Raw genomic sequence first — 24,222 nt, 5'->3', positions numbered from 1 at the left:
CAATATCGGATTCAAATTGTTGCTTCATATGGCGTTCGGTCAAATTGAGGAAATTCGACACTACGAACGGGATTCAAATCGCCTTTTCTCTTGTGTGCTGCTTTTGTCCCTTTGTATGGCCGCGTGCCTCAGGGAATGTGGTTGGAGAATAAATCTTTGGCTGCATTGTTTTTCCTGCTGGTTGTCCATCCAGCTAAACATAGTTTTCTGTGGTGAAATGAATTCAGCAGACGCTACGAAGGAAGAACATATAAATTCTTTCATGGCTTGACTGGGCGGATTCTGAGAGGTTGTTTACCCTGGCTGTGGAGCCCGAACTAGGGGTCAAAGTTTCAGAATAAGGGGCCGGCCATTTAAGATTGAGATGAGGAGAAATTGCTTCATTGTAAGGGTTGTGTATCTTTGGAGTTTTCTAACGCAGAGGGCTGTGGTGGTTCAGTCGTTGAGTACATTCCTAACTGAGATGGATATGTACATTACGGAAATCAAGGTATATGGGGCAAGGTCGGTAACTTTCAGTTGAGGTAGAGGATCAGCCATGATCTTATTGAATGGCGGAGCATGATCGAGGGCCGCATGGCCAAATCCTGCTCCTATTTCTTATGATCTAATGTAGCGATTTAGGTAGGCGGTGTTGAGAACTGTGGCTCGTCTGCCTTAGTTCATTAAATAAGCATCGCAGCAGGAAGCAGCATCAACTGGAAGATGGCTGCGCGGAAGACGTGCATTTTCTTCAATGGGTTGCAAAATAAAATATTTTCGACGGTTAAAATTGCTTTGACGGTTCCAAGAGCGTTAAATAACGTAGTATTCTCCTTTGGCTTAGGCCTCTCGTAATGTCATAATGGGGTGAAGTGCTTGTTATACTTTCTGCTTGAAACTTTGTTTGATTGTAGCTTTGAATCTCGGCAGAGGAACCGAAAGGCAGCAGTTCAAATTAAGTAAAAAGCGATCATTTGGGACGACGTCCTCGGTGCCGTAGTCGGCAGGACTTCGAAACTGCGCGGGGAAACCCCAATGGATTTCTAGTCCATCGCCTTAACCACTCGGCCACGACTACCTTGACAGTGGTTTGGACCCACGCTGCTTCTCATTTGCTTCGAAATCGGTGCCTCTGCTGTGAACACTCTGGCACATAATCACATGGGTTCATGTGGAATAATTCCAATTGCAAACATTTTCGTGTCTGTCTCTGTGGCGCAATGGGCCAGCGTGTTCGGCTGTTAACTGAAAGGTTGGTGGTTCGAGCCCACCCAGAGACGTGAGTAACTTTTAATCTTTGCAAACTCATCTATTGTTTAAAAATGGAGTCTTTGATTCCGTGAAATGAACAGTGGTGAGCATACTGCTGCTGCCTTCCTGTTTCCAATGGGAACAATCGCTTCATCGATCAGTCTTCTGCCAGGCAGCATGGATATTCTACATCCCTTATACCAATACTCCAAGTGCAGCGTTCTTGCATTAAAATCCAGCAGGAAAATCGGCCAGAGTGGATAATCCATTCTGAAAACCCTTTTCTACACTTTCCTCAGGTTTACACATACATGGATTAGAATGGAAAGCTTGCAACTATTACAATTGCCAGAGAACTGCAGCTTCCTTGCATCGCCCTGCACCCTGATCACATGACAACAACCAACCAATCACATAGAGCGGCGCGAGAACACCCCCATTGAATGTGTCCAATCAGGGCCTGAGGATTGAACTGCTCTGTCACATGCAGTTCCAGTACGTTGGAGGACTCAGCTGTGAGCGGATGACTTGTTGCTGTCGCTAGCGCCGCGGCCGGGAAGCGAGCAGCCCCTGCAATCTCTTGTTTTCAGCCAAATGCTAGATGTATGAATTTCTAATGACAAAATCTTTGACGCTAACTGATTTGGTAGCTGTATTTGAATGCGGTTTAGTGGCTCGCACGGGCCTTGTGATTTTCTTTTTGCGTACGGTTTGCAGTGTGTGATCGCTTTACAATTTGCGACTGAAATTAAATGCAATATCTGATTCAAATTGTTGCTTCATATGGCGTTCGGTCAAATTGAGGAAATTCGACACTACGAACGGCATTCAAATCGCCTTTTCTCTTGTGTGCTGCTTTTGTCCCTTTGTATGGCCGCGTGCCTCAGGGAATGTGGTTGGAGAATAAACCTTTGGCTGCATTGTTTTTCCTGCTGGTTGTCCATCCAGCTAAACATAGTTTTCTGTGGTGAAATCAATTCAGCAGACGCTACGAAGGAAGAACATATAAATTCTTTCATGGCTTGACTGGGCGGATTCTGAGAGGTTGTTTACCCTGGATGTGAAGCCCGAACTAGGGGTCAAACTTTCAGAATAAGGGGCCGGCCATTTAAGATTGAGATGAGGAGAAATTGCTTCATTGTAAGGGTTGTGTATCTTTGGAGTTTTCTAACGCAGAGGGATGTGGTGGTTCAGTCGTTGAGTACATTCCTAACTGAGATGGATATGTACATTACGGAAATCAAGGTATATGGGGCAAGGTCGGTAATTTTCAGTTGAGGTATAGGATCAGCCATGATCTTATTGAATGGCGGAGCATGATCGAGGGCCGCATGGCCAAATCCTGCTCCTATTTCTTATGATCTAATGCACCGATTTAGGCCGGCGGTGTTGAGAACTGTGGCTCGTCTGCCTTAGTTCATTAAATAAGCATCGCAGTAGGAAGCAGCATCAACTGGAAGATGGCTGCGTGGAAGACGTGCGTTTTCATCAATGGGTTGCAAAATAAAATATTTTCGACGGTTAAAATTGCTTTGACGGTTTCAAGAGCGTTAAATAACGTAGTATTCTCCTTTGGCTTAGGCCTCTCGTAATGTCATAATGGGGTGAAGTGCTTGTTATACTTTCTGCTTGAAACTTTGTTTGATTGTAGCTTTGAATCTCGGCAGAGGAACCGAAAGGCAGCAGTTCAAATTAAGTAAAAACCGATCATTTGGGACGACGTCCTCGGTGCCCGTAGTCGGCAGGATTCGAACCTGCGCGGGGAAACCCCAATGGATTTCTAGTCCATCGCCTTAACCACTCGGCCACGACTACCCTGACAGTGGCTTGGACCCACGCAGCTTCTCATTTGCTTCGAAATCGGTGCCTCTGCTGTGAACACTCTGGCACATAATCACATGGGTTCATGTGGAATAATTCCAATTGCAAACATTTTCGTGTCTGTCTCTGTGGCGCAATGGGCCAACGCGTTCGGCTGTTAACTGAAAGGTTGGTGGTTCGAGCCCACCCAGAGACGTGAGTAACTTTTAATTTTTGCAAACTCATCTATTGTTTAAAAATGGAGTCTTTGATTCCGTGAAATGAACAGTGGTGAGCATACTGCTGCTGCCTTCCTGTTTCCAATGGGAACAATCGCTTCATCGATCAGTCTTCTGCCAGGCAGCATGGATATTCTACATCCCTTATACCAATACTCCAAGTGCAGCGTTCTTGCATTAAAATCCAGCAGGAAAATCGGCCGCAGTGGATAATCCATTCTGAAAACCCTTTTCTACACTTTCCTCAGGTTTACACATACATGGATTAGAATGGAAAGCTTGCAACTATTACAATTGTCAGAGAACTGTAGGTTCCTTGCATCGCTCTGCACCCTGATCACATGACAACAACCAACCAATCACATAGAGCGGCGCGAGAACAACCCCATTGAATGTGTCCAATCAGGGCCTGAGGATTGAACTGCTCTGTCACATGCAGTTCCAGTACATTGGAGGACTCAGCTGTGAGCGGAAGACTTGTTGCTGTCGCTAGCGCCGCGGCCGGGAAGCGAGCAGCCCCTGCAATCTCTTGTTTTCAGCCAAATGCTTGATGTATGAATTTCTAATGACAAAATCTTTGACGCTAACTGATTTGGTAGCTGTATTTGAATGCGGTTTAGTGGCTCGCACGGGCCTTGTGATTTTCTTTTTGCGTACGGTTTGCAGTGTGTGATCGATTTACAATTTGCGACTGAAATTAAATGCAATATCTGATTCAAATTGTTGCTTCATATGGCGTTCGGTCAAATTGAGGAAATTCGACACTACGAACGGCATTCAAATCGTCTTTCCTCTTGTGTGCTGCTTTTGTCCCTTTGTATGGCCGCGTGCCTCAGGGAATGTGGTTGGAGAATAAATCTTTGGCTGCATTGTTTTTCCTGCTGGTTGTCCATCCAGCTAAACATAGTTTTCTGTGGTGAAATGAATTCAGCAGACGCTAAGAAGGAAGAACATATAAATTCTTTCATGGCTTGACTGGGCGGATTCTGAGAGGTTGTTTACCCTGGCTGTGGAGCCCGAACTAGGGGTCAAAGTTTCAGAATAAGGGGCCGGCCATTTAAGATTGAGATGAGGAGAAATTGCTTCATTGTAAGGGTTTTGTATCTTTGGAGTTTTCTAACGCAGAGGGCTGTGGTGGTTCAGTCGTTGAGTACATTCCTAACTGAGATGGATATGTACATTACGGAAATCAAGGTATATGGGGCAAGGTCGGTAACTTTCAGTTGAGGTAGAGGATCAGCCATGATCTTATTGAATGGCAGAGCATGATCGAGGGCCGCATGGCCAAATCCTGCTCCTATTTCTTATGATCTAATGTAGCGATTTAGGCCGGCGGTGTTGAGAACTGTGGCTCGTCTGCCTTAGTTCATTAAATAAGCATCGCAGTAGGAAGCAGCATCAACTGGAAGATGGCTGCGCGGAAGACGTGCATTTTCTTCAATGGGTTGCAAAATAGAATATTTTCGACGGTTAAAATTGCTTTGACGGTTCCAAGAGCGTTAAATAACGTAGTATTCTCCTTTGGCTTAGGCCTCTCGTAATGTCATAATGGGGTGAAGTGCTTGTTATACTTTCTGCTTGAAACTTTGTTTGATTGTAGCTTTGAATCTCGGCAGAGGAACCGAAAGGCAGCAGTTCAAATTAAGTAAAAAGCGATCATTTGGGACGACGTCCTCGGTGCCGTAGTCGGCAGGATTCGAACCTGCGCGGGGAAACTCCCAATGGATTTCTAGTCCATCGCCTTAACCACTCGGCCACGACTACCCTGACAGTGGTTTGGACCCACGCAGCTTCTCATTTGCTTCGAAATCGGTGCCTCTGCTGTGAACACTCTGGCACATAATCACATGGGTTCATGTGGAATAATTCCAATTGCAAACATTTTCGTGTCTGTCTCTGTGGCGCAATGGGCCAGCGCGTTCGGCTGTTAACTGAAAGGTTGGTGGTTCGAGCCCACCCAGAGACGTGAGTAACTTTTAATTTTTGCAAACTCATCTATTGTTTAAAAATGGAGTCTTTGATTCCGTGAAATGAACAGTGGTGAGCATACTGCTGCTGCCTTCCTGTTTCCAATGGGAACAATCGCTTCATCGATCAGTCTTCTGCCAGGCAGCATGGATATTCTACATCCCTGATACCAATACTCCAAGTGCAGCGTTCTTGCATTAAAATCCAGCAGGAAAATCGGCCACAGTGGATAATCCATTCTGAAAACCCTTTTCTACACTTTCCTCAGGTTTACACATACATGGATTAGAATGGAAAGCTTGCAACTATTACAATTGCCAGAGAACTGCAGCTTCCTTGCATCGCTCTGCACCCTGATCACATGACAACAACCAACCAATCACATAGAGCGGCGCGAGAACACCCCCATTGAATGTGTCCAATCAGGGCCTGAGGATTGAACTGCTCTGTCACATGCAGTTCCAGTACGTTGGAGGACTCAGCTGTGAGCGGATGACTTGTTGCTGTCGCGAGCGCCGCGGCCGGGAAGCGAGCAGCCCCTGCAATCTCTTGTTTTCAGCCAAATGCTAGATGTATGAATTTCTAATGACAAAATCTTTGACGCTAACTGATTTGGTAGCTGTATTTGAATGCGGTTTAGTGGCTCGCACGGGCCTTGTGATTTTCTTTTTGCGTACGGTTTGCAGTGTGTGATCGCTTTACAATTTGCGACTGAAATTAAATGCAATATCTGATTCAAATTGTTGCTTCATATGGCGTTCGGTCAAATTGAGGAAATTCGACACTACGAACGGCATTCAAATCGCCTTTTCTCTTGTGTGCTGCTTTTGTCCCTTTGTATGGCCGCGTGCCTCAGGGAATGTGGTTGGAGAATAAACCTTTGGCTGCATTGTTTTTCCTGCTGGTTGTCCATCCAGCTAAACATAGTTTTCTGTGGTGAAATCAATTCAGCAGACGCTACGAAGGAAGAACATATAAATTCTTTCATGGCTTGACTGGGCGGATTCTGAGAGGTTGTTTACCCTGGATGTGAAGCCCGAACTAGGGGTCAAACTTTCAGAATAAGGGGCCGGCCATTTAAGATTGAGATGAGGAGAAATTGCTTCATTGTAAGGGTTGTGTATCTTTGGAGTTTTCTAACGCAGAGGGATGTGGTGGTTCAGTCGTTGAGTACATTCCTAACTGAGATGGATATGTACATTACGGAAATCAAGGTATATGGGGCAAGGTCGGTAACTTTCAGTTGAGGTATAGGATCAGCCATGATCTTATTGAATGGCGGAGCATGATCGAGGGCCGCATGGCCAAATCCTGCTCCTATTTCTTATGATCTAATGCACCGATTTAGGCCGGCGGTGTTGAGAACTGTGGCTCGTCTGCCTTAGTTCATTAAATAAGCATCGCAGTAGGAAGCAGCATCAACTGGAAGATGGCTGCGTGGAAGACGTGCGTTTTCTTCAATGGGTTGCAAAATAAAATATTTTCGACGGTTAAAATTGCTTTGACGGTTTCAAGAGCGTTAAATAACGTAGTATTCTCCTTTGGCTTCGGCCTCTCGTAATGTCATAATGGGGTGAAGTGCTTGTTATACTTTCTGCTTGAAACTTTGTTTGATTGTAGCTTTGAATCTCGGCAGAGGAACCGAAAGGCAGCAGTTCAAATTAAGTAAAAACCGATCATTTGGGACGACGTCCTCGGTGCCGTAGTCGGCAGGATTCGAACCTGCGCGGGGAAACCCCAATGGATTTCTAGTCCATCGCCTTAACCACTCGGCCACGACTACCCTGACAGTGGCTTGGACCCACGCAGCTTCTCATTTGCTTCGAAATCGGTGCCTCTGCTGTGAACACTCTGGCACCTAATCACATGGGTTCATGTGGAATAATTCCAATTGCAAACATTTTCGTGTCTGTCTCTGTGGCGCAATGGGCCAACGCGTTCGGCTGTTAACTGAAAGGTTGGTGGTTCGAGCCCACCCAGAGACGTGAGTAACTTTTAATTTTTGCAAACTCATCTATTGTTTAAAAATGGAGTCTTTGATTCCGTGAAATGAACAGTGGTGAGCATACTGCTGCTGCCTTCCTGTTTCCAATGGGAACAATCGCTTCATCGATCAGTCTTCTGCCAGGCAGCATGGATATTCTACATCCCTTATACCAATACTCCAAGTGCAGCGTTCTTGCATTAAAATCCAGCAGGAAAATCGGCCGCAGTGGATAATCCATTCTGAAATCCCTTTTCTACACTTTCCTCAGGTTTACACATACATGGATTAGAATGGAAAGCTTGCAACTATTACAATTGTCAGAGAACTGTAGGTTCCTTGCATCGCTCTGCACCCTGATCACATGACAACAACCAACCAATCACATAGAGCGGCGCGAGAACAACCCCATTGAATGTGTCCAATCAGGGCCTGAGGATTGAACTGCTCTGTCACATGCAGTTCCAGTACATTGGAGGACTCAGCTGTGAGCGGAAGACTTGTTGCTGTCGCTAGCGCCGCGGCCGGGAAGCGAGCAGCCCCTGCAATCTCTTGTTTTCAGCCAAATGCTTGATGTATGAATTTCTAATGACAAAATCTTTGACGCTAACTGATTTGGTTGCTGTATTTGAATGCGGTTTAGTGCCTCGCACGGGCCTTGTGATTTTCTTTTTGCCTGCGGTTTGCAGTGTGTGATCGCTTAACATTTTGCGACTGAAATTAAATGCAATATCTGATTCAAATTGTTGCTTCATATGGCGTTCGGTCAAATTGAGGAAATTCGACACTACGAACGGGATTCAAATCGCCTTTTCTCTTGTGTGCTGCTTTTGTCCCTTTGTATGGCCGCGTGCCTCAGGGAATGTGGTTGGAGAATAAATCTTTGGCTGCATTGTTTTTCCTGCTGATTGTCCATCCAGCTAAACATAGTTTTCTGTGGTGAAATGAATTCAGCAGACGCTACAAAGGAAGAACATATAAATTCTTTCATGGCTTGACTGGGCGGATTCTGAGAGGTTGTTTACCCTGGCTGTGGAGCCCGAACTAGGGGTCAAAGTTTCAGAATAAGAGGCCGGCCATTTAAGATTGAGATGAGGAGAAATTGCTTCATTGTAAGGGTTGTGTATCTTTGGAGTTTTCTAACGCAGAGGCTGTGGTGGTTCAGTCGTTGAGTACATTCCTAACTGAGATGGATATGTACATTACGGAAATCAAGGTATATGGGGCAAGGTCGGTAACTTTCAGTTGAGGTAGAGGATCAGCCATGATCTTATTGAATGGCGGAGCATGATCGAGGGCCGCATGGCCAAATCCTGCTCCTATTTCTTATGATCTAATGTAGCGATTTAGGCCGGCGTTGTTGAGAACTGTGGCTCGTCTGCCTTAGTTCATTAAATAAGCATCGCAGTAGGAAGCAGCATCAACTGGAAGATGGCTGCGCGGAAGACGTGCATTTTCTTCAATGGGTTGCAAAATAAAATATTTTCGACGGTTAAAATTGCTTTGACGGTTCCAAGAGCGTTAAGTAACGTAGTATTCTCCTTTGGCTTAGGCCTCTCGTAATGTCATAATGGGGTGAAGTGCTTGTTATACTTTCTGCTTGAAACTTTGTTTGATTGTAGCTTTGAATCTCGGCAGAGGAACCGAAAGGCAGCAGTTCAAATTAAGTAAAAAGCGATCATTTGGGACGACGTCCTCGGTGCCGTAGTCGGCAGGATTCGAACCTGCGCGGGGAAACCCCAATGGATTTCTAGTCCATCGCCTTAACCACTCGGCCACGACTACCCTGGCAGTAGTTTGGACCCACGCAGCTTCTCATTTGCTTCGAAATCGGTGCCTCTGCTGTGAACATTCTGGCACATAATCACATGGGTTCATGTGGAATAATTCCAATTGCAAACATTTTCGTGTCTGTCTCTGTGGTGCAATGGGCCAGCGCGTTCGGCTGTTAACTGAAAGGTTGGTGGTTCGAGCCCACCCAACGACGTGAGTAACTTTTAATTTTTGCAAACTCATCTATTGTTTAAAAATGGAGTCTTTGATTCCGTGAAATGAACAGTGGTGAGCATACTGCTGCTGCCTTCCTGTTTCCAATGGGAACAATCGCTTCATCGATCAGTCTTCTGCCAGGCAGCATGGATATTCTACATCCCTTATACCAATACTCCAAGTGCAGCGTTCTTGCATTAAAATCCAGCAGGAAAATCGGCCACAGTGGATAATCCATTCTGAAAACCCTTTTCTACACTTTCCTCAGGTTTACACATACATGGATTAGAATGGAAAGCTTGCAACTATTACAATTGCCAGAGAACTGCAGCTTCCTTGCATCGCCCTGCACCCTGATCACATGACAACAACCAACCAATCACATAGAGCGGCGCGAGAACACCCCCATTGAATGTGTCCAATCAGGGCCTGAGGATTGAACTGCTCTGTCACATGCAGTTCCAGTAAGTTGGAGGACTCAGCTGTGACCGGATGACTTGTTGCTGTCGCTAGCGCCGCGGCCGAGAAGCGAGCAGCCCCTGCAATCTCTTGTTTTCAGCCAAATGCTAGAGGTATGAATTTCTAATGACAAAATCTTTGACGCTAACTGATTTGGTTGCTGTATTTGAATGCGGTTTAGTGCCTCGCACGGGCCTTGTGATTTTCTTTTTGCGTGCGGTTTGCAGTGTGTGATCGCTTAACATTTTGCGACTGAAATTAAATGCAATATCTGATTCAAATTGTTGCTTCATATGGCGTTCGGTCAAATTGAGGAAATTCGACACTACGAACGGGATTCAAATCGCCTTTTCTCTTGTGTGCTGCTTTTGTCCCTTTGTATGGCCGCGTGCCTCAGGGAATGTGGTTGGAGAATAAATCTTTGGCTGCATTGTTTTTCCTGCTGGTTGTCCATCCAGCTAAACATAGTTTTCTGTGGTGAAATGAATTCAGCAGACGCTACGAAGGAAGAACATATAAATTCTTTCATGGCTTGACTGGGCGGATTCTGAGAGGTTGTTTACCCTGGCTGTGGAGCCCGAACTAGTGGTCAAAGTTTCAGAATAAGGGGCCGGCCATTTAAGATTGAGATGAGGAGAAATTGCTTCATTGTAAGGGTTGTGTATCTTTGGAGTTTTCTAACGCAGAGGGCTGTGGTGGTTCAGTCGTTGAGTACATTCCTAACTGAGATGGATATGTACATTACGGAAATCAAGGTATATGGGGCAAGGTCGGTAACTTTCAGTTGAGGTAGAGGATCAGCCATGATCTTATTGAATGGCGGAGCATGATCGAGGGCCGCATGGCCAAATCCTGCTCCTATTTCTTATGATCTAATGCACCGATTTAGGCCGGCGGTGTTGAGAACTGTGGCTCGTCTGCCTTAGTTCATTAAATAAGCATCGCAGTAGGAAGCAGCATCAACTGGAAGATGGCTGCGCGGAAGACGTGCCTTTTCTTCAATGGGTTGCAAAATAAAATATTTTCGACGGTTAAAATTGCTTTGACGGTTCCAAGAGCGTTAAATAACGTAGTATTCTCCTTTGGCTTAGGCCTCTCGTAATGTCATAATGGGGTGAAGTGCTTGTTATACTTTCTGCTTGAAACTTTGTTTGATTGTAGCTTTGAATCTCGGCAGAGGAACCGAAAGGCAGCAGTTCAAATTAAGTAAAAAGCGATCATTTGGGACGACGTCCTCGGTGCCGTAGTCGGCAGGATTCGAACCTCCGCGGGGAAACACCCAATGGATTTCTAGTCCATCGCCTTAACCACTCGGCCACGACTACCCGGACAGTGGTTTGGACCCACGCTGCTTCTCATTTGCTTCGAAATCGGTGCCTCTGCTGTGAACACTCTGGCACATAATCACATGGGTTCATGTGGAATAATTCCAATTGCAAACATTTTCGTGTCTGTCTCTGTGGCGCAATGGGCCAGCGCGTTCGGCTGTTAACTGAAAGGTTGGTGGTTCGAGCCCACCCAGAGACGTGAGTAACTTTTAATCTTTGCAATCTCATCTATTGTTTAAAAATGGAGTCTTTGATTCCGTGAAATGAACAGTGGTGAGCATACTGCTGCTGCCTTCCTGTTTCCAATGGGAACAATCGCTTCATCGATCAGTCTTCTGCCAGGCAGCATGGATATTCTACATCCCTTATACCAATACTCCAAGTGCAGCGTTCTTGCATTAAAATCCAGCAGGAAAATCGGCCACAGTGGATAATCCATTCTGAAAACCCTTTTCTACACTTTCCTCAGGTTTACACATACATGGATTAGAATGGAAAGCTTGCAACTATTACAATTGCCAGAGAACTGCAGCTTCCTTGCATCGCCCTGCACCCTGATCACATGACAACAACCAACCAATCACATAGAGCGGCGCGAGAACACCCCCATTGAATGTGTCCAATCAGGGCCTGAGGATTGAACTGCTCTGTCACATGCAGTTCCAGTAAGTTGGAGGACTCAGCTGTGACCGGATGACTTGTTGCTGTCGCTGGCGCCGCGGCCGAGAAGCGAGCAGCCCCTGCAATCTCTTGTTTTCAGCCAAATGCTAGAGGTATGAATTTCTAATGACAAAATCTTTGACGCTAACTGATTTGGTTGCTGTATTTGAATGCGGTTTAGTGCCTCGCACGGGCCTTGTGATTTTATTTTTGCGTGCGGTTTGCAGTGTGTGATCGCTTAACATTTTGCGACTGAAATTAAATGCAATATCTGATTCAAATTGCTGCTTCATATGGCGTTCGGTCAAATTGAGGAAATTCGACACTACGACCGGGATTCAAATCGCCTTTTCTCTTGTGTGCTGCTTTTGTCCCTTTTTATGGCCGCGTGCCTCAGGGAATGTGGTTGGAGAATAAATCTTTGGCTGCATTGTTTTTCCTGCTGGTTGTCCATCCAGCTAAACATAGTTTTCTGTGGTGAAATGAATTCAGCAGATGCTACGAAGGAAGAACATATAAATTCTTTCATGGCTTGACTGGGCGGATTCTGAGAGGTTGTTTACCCTGGCTGTGGAGCCCGAACTAGGGGTCAAAGTTTCAGAATAAGGGGCCGGCCATTTAAGATTGAGATGAGGAGAAATTGCTTCATTGTAAGGGTTGTGTATCTTTGGAGTTTTCTAACGCAGAGGGCTGTGGTGGTTCAGTCGTTGAGTACATTCCTAACTGAGATGGATATGTACATTACGGAAATCAAGGTATATGGGGCAAGGTCGGTAACTTTCAGTTGAGGTAGAGGATCAGCCATGATCTTATTGAATGGCGGAGCATGATCGAGGGCCGCATGGCCAAATCCTGCTCCTATTTCTTATGATCTTATGTAGCAATTTAAGCCGGCGGTGTTGAGAACTGTGGCTCGTCTGCCTTAGTTCATTAAATAAGCATCGCAGTAGGAAGCAGCATCAACTGGAAGATGGCTGCGCGGAAGACGTGCATTTTCTTCAATGGGTTGCAAAATAAAATATTTTCGACGGTTAAAATTGCTTTGACGGTTCCAAGAGCATTAAATAACGTAGTATTCTCCTTTGGCTTAGGCCTCTCCTAATGTCATAATGGGGTGAAGTGCTTGTTATACTTTCTGCTTGAAACTTTGTTTGATTGTAGCTTTGAATCTCGGCAGAGGAACCGAAAGGCAGCAGTTCAAATTAAGTAAAAAGCGATCATTTGGGACGACGTCCTTGGTGCCGTAGTCGGCAGGATTCGAACCTGCGCGGGGAAACCCCAATGGATTTCTAGTCCATCGCCTTAACCACTCGGCCACGACTACCCGGACAGTGGTTTGGACCCACGCAGCTTCTCATTTGCTTCGAAATCGGTGCCTCTGCTGTGAACACTCTGGCACATAATCACATGGGTTCATGTGGAATAATTCCAATTGCAAACATTTTCATGTCTGTCTCTGTGGCGCAATGGGCCAGCGCGTTCGGCTGTTAACTGAAAGGTTGGTGGTTCGAGCCCACCCAGAGACGTGAGTAACTTTTAATTTTTGCAAACTCATCTATTGTTTAAAAATGGAGTCTTTGATTCCGTGAAATGAACAGTGGTGAGCATACTGCTGCTGCCTTCCTGTTTCCAATGGGAACAATCGCTTCATCGATCAGTCTTCTGCCAGGCAGCATGGATATTCTACATCCCTTATACCAATACTCCAAGTGCAGCGTTCTTGCATTAAAATCCAGCAGGAAAATCGGCCACAGTGGATAATCCATTCTGAAAACCCTTTTCTACACTTTCCTCAGGTTTACACATACATGGATTAGAATGGAAAGCTTGCAACTATTACAATTGCCAGAGAACTGCAGCTTCCTTGCATCGCCCTGCACCCTGATCACATGACAACAACCAACCAATCACATAGAGCGGCGCGAGAACACCCCCATTGAATGTGTCCAATCAGGGCCTGAGGATTGAACTGCTCTGTCACGTGCAGTTCCAGTAAGTTGGAGGACTCAGCTGTGACCGGATGACTTGTTGCTGTCGCTAGCGCCGCGGCCGAGAAGCGAGCAGCCCCTGCAATCTCTTGTCACACCAAATGCGAGAGGTATGAATTTCTAATGACAAAATCTTTGACGCTAACTGATTTGGTTGCTGTATTTGAATGCGGTTTAGTGCCTCGCACGGGCCTTGTGATTTTCTTTTTGCGTGCGGTTTGCAGTGTGTGATCGCTTAACATTTTGCGACTGAAATTAAATGCAATATCTGATTCAAATTGTTGCTTCATATGGCGTTCGGTCAAATTGAGGAAATTCGACACTACGAACGGGATTCAAATCGCCTTTTCTCTTGTGTGCTGCTTTTGTCCCTTTGTATGGCCGCGTGCCTCAGGGAATGTGGTTGGAGAATAAATCTTTGGCTGCATTGTTTTTCCTGCTGGTTGTCCATCCAGCTAAACATAGTTTTCTGTGGTGAAATGAATTCAGCAGACGCTACGAAGGAAGAACATATAAATTCTTTCATGGTTTGACTGGGCGGATTCTGAGAGGTTGTTTACCCTGGCTGTGGAGCCCGAACTAGTGGTCAAAGTTTCAGAATAAGGGGCCCGCCATTTAAGATTGAGATGAGGAGAAATTGCTTCATTGTAAGGGTTGTGTAACTTTGGAGTTTTCTAACGCAGAGGGCTGTGGTGGTTCAGTCGTTGAGTACATTCCTAACTGAGATGGATATGTACATTACGGAAATCAAGGTATATGGGGCAAGGTCGGTAACTTTCAGTTGAGGTAGAGGATCAGGCATGATCTTATTGAATGGCGGAGCATGATCGAGGGCCGCATGGCCAAATCCTGCTCCTATTTCTTATGATCTAATGTAGCGATTTAGGCCGGCGGTGTTGAGAACTGTGGCTCGTCTGCCTTAGTTCATTAAATAAGCATCGCAGTAGGAAGCAGCATCAACTGGAAGATGGCTGCGCGGAAGACGTGCCTTTTCTTCAATGGGTTGCAAAATAAAATATTTTCGACGGTTAAAATTGCTTTGACGGTTCCAAGAGCGTTAAATAACGTAGTATTCTCCTTTGGCTTAGGCCTCTTGTAATGTCATAATGGGGTGAAGTGCTTGTTATACTTTCTGCTTGAAACTTTGTTTGATTGTAGCTTTGAATCTCGGCAGAGGAACCGAAAGGCAGCAGTTCAAATTAAGTAAAAAGCGATCATTTGGGACGACGTCCTCGGTGCCGTAGTCGGCAGGATTCCAACCTCCGCGGGGAAACACCCAATGGATTTCTAGTCCATCGCCTTAAACACTCGGCCACGACTACCCGGACAGTGGTTTGGACCCACGCTGCTTCTCATTTGCTTCGAAATCGGTGCCTCTGCTGTGAACACTCTGGCACATAATCACATGGGTTCATGTGGAATAATTCCAATTGCAAACATTTTCGTGTCTGTCTCTGTGGCGCAATGGGCCAGCGCGTTCGGCTGTTAACTGAAAGGTTGGTGGTTCGAGCCCACCCAGAGACGTGAGTAACTTTTAATCTTTGCAATCTCATCTATTGTTTAAAAATGGAGTCTTTGATTCCGTGAAATGAACAGTGGTGAGCATACTGCTGCTGCCTTCCTGTTTCCAATGGGAACAATCGCTTCATCGATCAGTCTTCTGCCAGGCAGCATGGATATTCTACATCCCTTATACCAATACTCCAAGTGCAGCGTTCTTGCATTAAAATCCAGCAGGAAAATCGGCCACAGTGGATAATCCATTCTGAAAACCCTTTTCTACACTTTCCTCAGGTTTACACATACATGGATTAGAATAGAAAGCTTGCAACTATTACAATTGCCAGAGAACTGCAGCTTCCTTGCATCGCCCTGCACCCTGATCACATGACAACAACCAACCAATCACATAGAGCGGCGCGAGAACACCCCCATTGAATGTGTCCAATCAGGGCCTGAGGATTGAACTGCTCTGTCACATGCAGTTCCAGTAAGTTGGAGGACTCAGCTGTGACCGGATGACTTGTTGCTGTCGCTAGCGCCGCGGCCGAGAAGCGAGCAGCCCCTGCAATCTCTTGTTTTCAGCCAAATGCTAGAGGTATGAATTTCTAATGACAAAATCTTTGACGCTAACTGATTTGGTTGCTGTATTTGAATGCGGTTTAGTGCCTCGCACGGGCCTTGTGATTTTCTTTTTGCGTGCGGTTTGCAGTGTGTGATCGCTTAACATTTTGCGACTGAAATTAAATGCAATATCTGATTCAAATTGCTGCTTCATATGGCGTTCGGTCAAATTGAGGAAATTCGACACTACGAACGGGATTCAAATCGCCTTTTCTCTTGTGTGCTGCTTTTGTCCCTTTGTATGGCCGCGTGCCTCAGGGAATGTGGTTGGAGAATAAATCTTTGGCTGCATTGTTTTTCCTGCTGGTTGTCCATCCAGCTAAACATAGTTTTCTGTGGTGAAATGAATTCAGCAGACGCTACGAAGGAAGAACATATAAATTCTTTCATGGCTTGACTGGGCGGATTCTGAGAGGTTGTTTACCCTGGCTGTGGAGCCCGAACTAGGGGTCAAAGTTTCAGAATAAGGGGCCGGCCATTTAAGATTGAGATGAGGAGAAATTGCTTCATTGTAAGGGTTGTGTATCTTTGGAGTTTTCTAACGCAGAGGGCTGTGGTGGTTCAGTCGTTGAGTACATTCCTAACTGAGATGGATATGTACATTACGGAAATCAAGGTATATGGGGCAAGGTCGGTAACTTTCAGTTGAGGTAGAGGATCAGCCATGATCTTATTGAATGGCGGAGCATGATCGAGGGCCGCATGGCCAAATCCTGCTCCTATTTCTTATGATCTAATGTAGCAATTTAGGCCGGCGGTGTTGAGAACTGTGGCTCGTCTGCCTTAGTTCATTAAATAAGCATCGCAGTAGGAAGCAGCATCAACTGGAAGATGGCTGCGCGGAAGACGTGCATTTTCTTCAATGGGTTGCAAAATAAAATATTTTCGACGGTTAAAATTGCTTTGACGGTTCCAAGAGCGTTAAATAACGTAGTATTCTCCTTTGGCTTAGGCCTCTCGTAATGTCATAATGGGGTGAAGTGCTTGTTATACTTTCTGCTTGAAACTTTGTTTGATTGTAGCTTTGAATCTCGGCAGAGGAACCGAAAGGCAGCAGTTCAAATTAAGTAAAAAGCGATCATTTGGGACGACGTCCTCGGTGCCGTAGTCGGCAGGATTCGAACCTGCGCGGGGAAACCCCAATGGATTTCTAGTCCATCGCCTTAACCACTCGGCCACGACTACCCGGACAGTGGTTGGACCCACGCAGCTTCTCATTTGCTTCGAAATCGGTGCCTCTGCTGTGAACACTCTGGCACATAATCACATGGGTTCATGTGGAATAATTCCAATTGCAAACATTTTCGTGTCTGCCTCTGTGGCGCAATGGGCCAGCGCGTTCGGCTGTTAACTGAAAGGTTGGTGGTTCGAGCCCACCCAGAGACGTGAGTAACTTTTAATTTTTGCAAACTCATCTATTGTTTAAAAATGGAGTCTTTGATTCCGTGAAATGAACAGTGGTGAGCATACTGCTGCTGCCTTCCTGTTTCCAATGGGAACAATCGCTTCATCGATCAGTCTTCTGCCAGGCAGCATGGATATTCTACATCCCTTATACCAATACTCCAAGTGCAGCGTTCTTGCATTAAAATCCAGCAGGAAAATCGGCCACAGTGGATAATCCATTCTGAAAACCCTTTTCTACACTTTCCTCAGGTTTACACATACATGGATTAGAATGGAAAGCTTGCAACTATTACAATTGCCAGAGAACTGCAGCTTCCTTGCATCGCCCTGCACCCTGATCACATGACAACAACCAACCAATCACATAGAGCGGCGCGAGAACACCCCCATTGAATGTGTCCAATCAGGGCCTGAGGATTGAACTGCTCTGTCACATGCAGTTCCAGTAAGTTGGAGGACTCAGCTGTGACCGGATGACTTGTTGCTGTCGCTAGCGCCGCGGCCGAGAAGCGAGCAGCCCCTGCAATCTCTTGTTTTCAGCCAAATGCTAGAGGTATGAATTTCTAATGACAAAATCTTTGACGCTAACTGATTTGGTTGCTGTATTTGAATGCGGTTTAGTGCCTCGCACGGGCCTTGTGATTTTCTTTTTGCGTGCGGTTTGCAGTGTGTGATCGCTTAACATTTTGCGACTGAAATTAAATGCAATATCTGATTCAAATTGTTGCTTCATATGGCGTTCGGTCAAATTGAGGAAATTCGACACTACGAACGGGATTCAAATCGCCTTTTCTCTTGTGTGCTGCTTTTGTCCCTTTGTATGGCCGCGTGCCTCAGGGAATGTGGTTGGAGAATAAATCTTTGGCTGCATTGTTTTTCCTGCTGGTTGTCCATCCAGCTAAACATAGTTTTCTGTGGTGAAATGAATTCAGCAGACGCTACGAAGGAAGAACATATAAATTCTTTCATGGCTTGACTGGGCGGATTCTGAGAGGTTGTTTACCCTGGCTGTGGAGCCCGAACTAGGGGTCAAAGTTTCAGAATAAGGGGCCGGCCATTTAAGATTGAGATGAGGAGAAATTGCTTCATTGTAAGGGTTGTGTATCTTTGGAGTTTTCTAACGCAGAGGGCTGTGGTGGTTCAGTCGTTGAGTACATTCCTAACTGAGATGGATATGTACATTACGGAAATCAAGGTATATGGGGCAAGGTCGGTAACTTTCAGTTGAGGTAGAGGATCAGCCATGATCTTATTGAATGGCGGAGCATGATCGAGGGCCGCATGGCCAAATCCTGCTCCTATTTCTTATGATCTAATGTAGCAATTTAGGCCGGCGGTGTTGAGAACTGTGGCTCGTCTGCCTTAGTTCATTAAATAAGCATCGCAGTAGGAAGCAGCATCAACTGGAAGATGGCTGCGCGGAAGACGTGCATTTTCTTCAATGGGTTGCAAAATAAAATATTTTCGACGGTTAAAATTGCTTTGACGGTTCCAAGAGCGTTAAATAACGTAGTATTCTCCTTTGGCTTAGGCCTCTCGTAATGTCATAATGGGGTGAAGTGCTTGTTATACTTTCTGCTTGAAACTTTGTTTGATTGTAGCTTTGAATCTCGGCAGAGGAACCGAAAGGCAGCAGTTCAAATTAAGTAAAAAGCGATCATTTGGGACGACGTCCTCGGTGCCGTAGTCGGCAGGATTCGAACCTGCGCGGGGAAACCCCAATGGATTTCTAGTCCATCGCCTTAACCACTCGGCCACGACTACCCGGACAGTGGTTTGGACCCACGCAGCTTCTCATTTGCTTCGAAATCGGTGCCTCTGCTGTGAACACTCTGGCACATAATCACATGGGTTCATGTGGAATAATTCCAATTGCAAACATTTTCGTGTCTGCCTCTGTGGCGCAATGGGCCAGCGCGTTCGGCTGTTAACTGAAAGGTTGGTGGTTCGAGCCCACCCAGAGACGTGAGTAACTTTTAATTTTTGCAAACTCATCTATTGTTTAAAAATGGAGTCTTTGATTCCGTGAAATGAACAGTGGTGAGCATACTGCTGCTGCCTTCCTGTTTCCAATGGGAACAATCGCTTCATCGATCAGTCTTCTGCCAGGCAGCATGGATATTCTACATCCCTTATACCAATACTCCAAGTGCAGCGTTCTTGCATTAAAATCCAGCAGGAAAATCGGCCACAGTGGATAATCCATTCTGAAAACCCTTTTCTACACTTTCCTCAGGTTTACACATACATGGATTAGAATGGAAAGCTTGCAACTATTACAATTGCCAGAGAACTGCAGCTTCCTTGCATCGCCCTGCACCCTGATCACATGACAACAACCAACCAATCACATAGAGCGGCGCGAGAACACCCCCATTGAATGTGTCCAATCAGGGCCTGAGGATTGAACTGCTCTGTCACATGCAGTTCCAGTAAGTTGGAGGACTCAGCTGTGACCGGATGACTTGTTGCTGTCGCTAGCGCCGCGGCCGAGAAGCGAGCAGCCCCTGCAATCTCTTGTTTTCAGCCAAATGCTAGAGGTATGAATTTCTAATGACAAAATCTTTGACGCTAACTGATTTGGTTGCTGTATTTGAATGCGGTTTAGTGCCTCGCACGGGCCTTGTGATTTTCTTTTTGCGTGCGGTTTGCAGTGTGTGATCGCTTAACATTTTGCGACTGAAATTAAATGCAATATCTGATTCAAATTGTTGCTTCATATGGCGTTCGGTCAAATTGAGGAAATTCGACACTACGAACGGGATTCAAATCGCCTTTTCTCTTGTGTGCTGCTTTTGTCCCTTTGTATGGCCGCGTGCCTCAGGGAATGTGGTTGGAGAATAAATCTTTGGCTGCATTGTTTTTCCTGCTGGTTGTCCATCCAGCTAAACATAGTTTTCTGTGGTGAAATGAATTCAGCAGACGCTACGAAGGAAGAACATATAAATTCTTTCATGGCTTGACTGGGCGGATTCTGAGAGGTTGTTTACCCTGGCTGTGGAGCCCGAACTAGTGGTCAAAGTTTCAGAATAAGGGGCCCGCCATTTAAGATTGAGATGAGGAGAAATTGCTTCATTGTAAGGGTTGTGTATCTTTGGAGTTTTCTAACGCAGAGGGCTGTGGTGGTTCAGTCGTTGAGTACATTCCTAACTGAGATGGATATGTACATTACGGAAATCAAGGTATATGGGGCAAGGTCGGTAACTTTCAGTTGAGGTAGAGGATCAGGCATGATCTTATTGAATGGCGGAGCATGATCGAGGGCCGCATGGCCAAATCCTGCTCCTATTTCTTATGATCTAATGTAGCGATTTAGGCCGGCGGTGTTGAGAACTGTGGCTCGTCTGCCTTAGTTCATTAAATAAGCATCGCAGCAGGAAGCAGCATCAACTGGAAGATGGCTGCGCGGAAGACGTGCCTTTTCTTCAATGGGTTGCAAAATAAAATATTTTCGACGGTTAAAATTGCTTTGACGGTTCCAAGAGCGTTAAATAACGTAGTATTCTCCTTTGGCTTAGGCCTCTTGTAATGTCATAATGGGGTGAAGTGCTTGTTATACTTTCTGCTTGAAACTTTGTTTGATTGTAGCTTTGAATCTCGGCAGAGGAACTGAAAGGCAGCAGTTCAAATTAAGTAAAAAGCGATCATTTGGGACGACGTCCTCGGTGCCGTAGTCGGCAGGATTCGAACCTGCGCGGGGAAACCCCAATGGATTTCTAGTCCATCGCCTTAACCACTCGGCCACGACTACCCGGACAGTGGTTTGGACCCACGCAGCTTCTCATTTGCTTCGAAATCGGTGCCTCTGCTGTGAACACTCTGGCACATAATCACATGGGTTCATGTGGAATAATTCCAATTGCAAACATTTTCGTGTCTGTATCTGTGGCGCAATGGGCCAGCGCGTTCGGCTGTTAACTGAAAGGTTGGTGGTTCGAGCCCACCCAGAGACGTAAGTAACTTTTAATTTTTGCAAACTCATCTATTGTTTAAAAATGGAGTCTTTGATTCCGTGAAATGAACAGTGGTGAGCATACTGCTGCTGCCTTTCTGTTTCCAATGGGAACAATCGCTTCATCGATCAGTCTTCTGCCAGGCAGCATGGATATTCTACATCCCTTATACCAATACTCCAAGTGCAGCGTTCTTGCATTAAAATCCAGCAGGAAAATCGGCCACAGTGGATAATCCATTCTGAAAACCCTTTTCTACACTTTCCTCAGGTTTACACATACATGGATTAGAATGGAAAGCTTGCAACTATTACAATTGCCAGAGAACTGCAGCTTCCTTGCATCGCCCTGCACCCTGATCACATGACAACAACCAACCAATCACATAGAGCGGCGCGAGAACACCCCCATTGAATGTGTCCAATCAGGGCCTGAGGATTGAACTGCTCTGTCACGTGCAGTTCCAGTAAGTTGGAGGACTCAGCTGTGACCGGATGACTTGTTGCTGTCGCTAGCGCCGCGGCCGAGAAGCGAGCAGCCCCTGCAATCTCTTGTTTTCAGCCAAATGCGAGAGGTATGAATTTCTAATGACAAAATCTTTGACGCTAACTGATTTGGTTGCTGTATTTGAATGCGGTTTAGTGCCTCGCACGGGCCTTGTGATTTTCTTTTTGCGTGCGGTTTGCAGTGTGTGATCGCTTAACATTTTGCGACTGAAATTAAATGCAATATCTGATTCAAATTGTTGCTTCATATGGCGTTCGGTCAAATTGAGGAAATTCGACACTACGAACGGGATTCAAATCGCCTTTTCTCTTGTGTGCTGCTTTTGTCCCTTTGTATGGCCGCGTGCCTCAGGGAATGTGGTTGGAGAATAAATCTTTGGCTGCATTGTTTTTCCTGCTGGTTGTCCATCCAGCTAAACATAGTTTTCTGTGGTGAAATGAATTCAGCAGACGCTACGAAGGAAGAACATATAAATTCTTTCATGGCTTGACTGGGCGGATTCTGAGAGGTTGTTTACCCTGGCTGTGGAGCCCGAACTAGGGGTCAAAGTTTCAGAATAAGGGGCCGGCCATTTAAGATTGAGATGAGGAGAAATTGCTTCATTGTAAGGGTTGTGTATCTTTGGAGTTTTCTAACGCAGAGGGCTGTGGTGGTTCAGTCGTTGAGTACATTCCTAACTGAGATGGATATGTACATTACGGAAATCAAGGTATATGGGGCAAGGTCGGTAACTTTCAGTTGAGGTAGAGGATCAGGCATGATCTTATTGAATGGCGGAGCATGATCGAGGGCCGCATGGCCAAATCCTGCTCCTATTTCTTATGATCTAATGTAGCGATTTAGGCCGGCGGTGTTGAGAACTGTGGCTCGTCTGCCTTAGTTCATTAAATAAGCATCGCAGTAGGAAGCAGCATCAACTGGAAGATGGCTGCGCGGAAGACGTGCATTTTCTTCAATGGGTTGCAAAATAAAATATTTTCGACGGTTAAAATTGCTTTGACGGTTCCAAGAGCGTTAAATAACGTAGTATTCTCCTTTGGCTTAGGCCTCTCGTAATGTCATAATGGGGTGAAGTGCTTTTTATACTTTCTGCTTGAAACTTTGTTTGATTGTAGCTTTGAATCTCGGCAGAGGAACCGAAAGGCAGCAGTTCAAATTAAGTAAAAAGCGATCATTTGGGACGACGTCCTCGGTGCCGTAGTCGGCAGGATTCGAACCTCCGCGGGGAAACACCCAATGGATTTCTAGTCCATCGCCTTAACCACTCGGCCACGACTACCCGGACAGTGGTTTGGACCCACGCTGCTTCTCATTTGCTTCGAAATCGGTGCCTCTGCTGTGAACACTCTGGCACATAATCACATGGGTTCATGTGGAATAATTCCAATTGCAAACATTTTCGTGTCTGTCTCTGTGGCGCAATGGGCCAGCGCGTTCGGCTGTTAACTGAAAGGTTGGTGGTTCGAGCCCACCCAGAGACGTGAGTAACTTTTAATCTTTGCAAACTCATCTATTGTTTAAAAATGGAGTCTTTGATTCCGTGAAATGAACAGTGGTGAGCATACTGCTGCTGCCTTCCTGTTTCCAATGGGAACAATCGCTTCATCGATCAGTCTTCTGCCAGGCAGCATGGATATTCTACATCCCTTATACCAATACACCAAGTGCAGCGTTCTTGCATTAAAATCCAGCAGGAAAATCGGCCACAGTGGATAATCCATTCTGAAAACCCTTTTCTACACTTTCCTCAGGTTTACACATACATGGATTAGAATGGAAAGCTTGCAACTATTACAATTGCCAGAGAACTGCAGCTTCCTTGCATCGCCCTGCACCCTGATCACATGACAACAACCAACCAATCACATAGAGCGGCGCGAGAACACCCCCATTGAATGTGTCCAATCAGGGCCTGAGGATTGAACTGCTCTGTCACATGCAGTTCCAGTAAGTTGGAGGACTCAGCTGTGACCGGATGACTTGTTGCTGTCGCTAGCGCCGCGGCCGAGAAGCGAGCAGCCCCTGCAATCTCTTGTTTTCAGCCAAATGCTAGAGGTATGAATTTCTAATGACAAAATCTTTGACGCTAACTGATTTGGTTGCTGTATTTGAATGCGGTTTAGTGCCTCGCACGGGCCTTGTGATTTTCTTTTTGCGTGCGGTTTGCAGTGTGTGATCGCTTAACATTTTGCGACTGAAATTAAATGCAATATCTGATTCAAATTGCTGCTTCATATGGCGTTCGGTCAAATTGAGGAAATTCGACACTACGAACGGGATTCAAATCGCCTTTTCTCTTGTGTGCTGCTTTTGTCCCTTTGTATGGCCGCGTGCCTCAGGGAATGTGGTTGGAGAATAAATCTTTGGCTGCATTGTTTTTCCTGCTGGTTGTCCATCCAGCTAAACATAGTTTTCTGTGGTGAAATGAATTCAGCAGACGCTACGAAGGAAGAACATATAAATTCTTTCATGGCTTGACTGGGCGGATTCTGAGAGGTTGTTTACCCTGCCTGTGGAGCCCGAACTAGGGGTCAAAGTTTCAGAATAAGGGGCCGGCCATTTAAGATTGAGATGAGGAGAAAT

General features: G+C 45.7%; 20 non-coding genes across 20 annotated transcripts; 10 read left to right on the top strand and 10 right to left on the bottom strand.

Annotated features, from left to right (window-relative positions):
• Positions 1-1,188: 1,188 nt before the first annotated feature.
• trnan-guu (transfer RNA asparagine (anticodon GUU)) lies at positions 1,189-1,262 on the top strand. Its single transcript has one exon. It is a non-coding gene; the product is annotated as a tRNA-Asn (tRNA).
• Positions 1,263-2,966: 1,704 nt separating this feature from the next.
• On the bottom strand, positions 2,967-3,048 carry trnas-aga (transfer RNA serine (anticodon AGA)). Its single transcript has one exon. It is a non-coding gene; the product is annotated as a tRNA-Ser (tRNA).
• A 128-nt stretch (positions 3,049-3,176) lies between these two features.
• On the top strand, positions 3,177-3,250 carry trnan-guu (transfer RNA asparagine (anticodon GUU)). Its single transcript has one exon. It is a non-coding gene; the product is annotated as a tRNA-Asn (tRNA).
• Positions 3,251-4,953: 1,703 nt separating this feature from the next.
• Positions 4,954-5,036, bottom strand: trnas-aga (transfer RNA serine (anticodon AGA)). Its single transcript has one exon. It is a non-coding gene; the product is annotated as a tRNA-Ser (tRNA).
• A 128-nt stretch (positions 5,037-5,164) lies between these two features.
• trnan-guu (transfer RNA asparagine (anticodon GUU)) lies at positions 5,165-5,238 on the top strand. Its single transcript has one exon. It is a non-coding gene; the product is annotated as a tRNA-Asn (tRNA).
• A 1,703-nt stretch (positions 5,239-6,941) lies between these two features.
• On the bottom strand, positions 6,942-7,023 carry trnas-aga (transfer RNA serine (anticodon AGA)). Its single transcript has one exon. It is a non-coding gene; the product is annotated as a tRNA-Ser (tRNA).
• A 128-nt stretch (positions 7,024-7,151) lies between these two features.
• trnan-guu (transfer RNA asparagine (anticodon GUU)) lies at positions 7,152-7,225 on the top strand. The gene has a single exon. It is a non-coding gene; the product is annotated as a tRNA-Asn (tRNA).
• A 1,702-nt stretch (positions 7,226-8,927) lies between these two features.
• On the bottom strand, positions 8,928-9,009 carry trnas-aga (transfer RNA serine (anticodon AGA)). Its single transcript has one exon. It is a non-coding gene; the product is annotated as a tRNA-Ser (tRNA).
• A 1,905-nt stretch (positions 9,010-10,914) lies between these two features.
• trnas-aga (transfer RNA serine (anticodon AGA)) lies at positions 10,915-10,997 on the bottom strand. Its single transcript has one exon. It is a non-coding gene; the product is annotated as a tRNA-Ser (tRNA).
• A 128-nt stretch (positions 10,998-11,125) lies between these two features.
• Positions 11,126-11,199, top strand: trnan-guu (transfer RNA asparagine (anticodon GUU)). Its single transcript has one exon. It is a non-coding gene; the product is annotated as a tRNA-Asn (tRNA).
• A 1,703-nt stretch (positions 11,200-12,902) lies between these two features.
• trnas-aga (transfer RNA serine (anticodon AGA)) lies at positions 12,903-12,984 on the bottom strand. The gene has a single exon. It is a non-coding gene; the product is annotated as a tRNA-Ser (tRNA).
• Positions 12,985-13,112: 128 nt separating this feature from the next.
• On the top strand, positions 13,113-13,186 carry trnan-guu (transfer RNA asparagine (anticodon GUU)). The gene has a single exon. It is a non-coding gene; the product is annotated as a tRNA-Asn (tRNA).
• A 1,912-nt stretch (positions 13,187-15,098) lies between these two features.
• On the top strand, positions 15,099-15,172 carry trnan-guu (transfer RNA asparagine (anticodon GUU)). The gene has a single exon. It is a non-coding gene; the product is annotated as a tRNA-Asn (tRNA).
• A 1,703-nt stretch (positions 15,173-16,875) lies between these two features.
• Positions 16,876-16,957, bottom strand: trnas-aga (transfer RNA serine (anticodon AGA)). The gene has a single exon. It is a non-coding gene; the product is annotated as a tRNA-Ser (tRNA).
• A 127-nt stretch (positions 16,958-17,084) lies between these two features.
• trnan-guu (transfer RNA asparagine (anticodon GUU)) lies at positions 17,085-17,158 on the top strand. The gene has a single exon. It is a non-coding gene; the product is annotated as a tRNA-Asn (tRNA).
• A 1,703-nt stretch (positions 17,159-18,861) lies between these two features.
• Positions 18,862-18,943, bottom strand: trnas-aga (transfer RNA serine (anticodon AGA)). Its single transcript has one exon. It is a non-coding gene; the product is annotated as a tRNA-Ser (tRNA).
• Positions 18,944-19,071: 128 nt separating this feature from the next.
• Positions 19,072-19,145, top strand: trnan-guu (transfer RNA asparagine (anticodon GUU)). The gene has a single exon. It is a non-coding gene; the product is annotated as a tRNA-Asn (tRNA).
• Positions 19,146-20,848: 1,703 nt separating this feature from the next.
• On the bottom strand, positions 20,849-20,930 carry trnas-aga (transfer RNA serine (anticodon AGA)). Its single transcript has one exon. It is a non-coding gene; the product is annotated as a tRNA-Ser (tRNA).
• Positions 20,931-22,835: 1,905 nt separating this feature from the next.
• On the bottom strand, positions 22,836-22,918 carry trnas-aga (transfer RNA serine (anticodon AGA)). Its single transcript has one exon. It is a non-coding gene; the product is annotated as a tRNA-Ser (tRNA).
• A 128-nt stretch (positions 22,919-23,046) lies between these two features.
• trnan-guu (transfer RNA asparagine (anticodon GUU)) lies at positions 23,047-23,120 on the top strand. Its single transcript has one exon. It is a non-coding gene; the product is annotated as a tRNA-Asn (tRNA).
• Positions 23,121-24,222: the final 1,102 nt, after the last annotated feature.

This window comes from Somniosus microcephalus, unplaced genomic scaffold, assembly GCF_052327205.1.
Source record: "Somniosus microcephalus isolate GS21.2 unplaced genomic scaffold, FLI_Smic_1.0 unresolved_chr9, whole genome shotgun sequence".
NCBI lineage: Eukaryota > Metazoa > Chordata > Chondrichthyes > Squaliformes > Somniosidae > Somniosus > Somniosus microcephalus.
The sequence above is the reverse complement of the archived record's forward strand: the minus strand, read 5'-3'. Positions and strand labels throughout refer to the sequence as shown.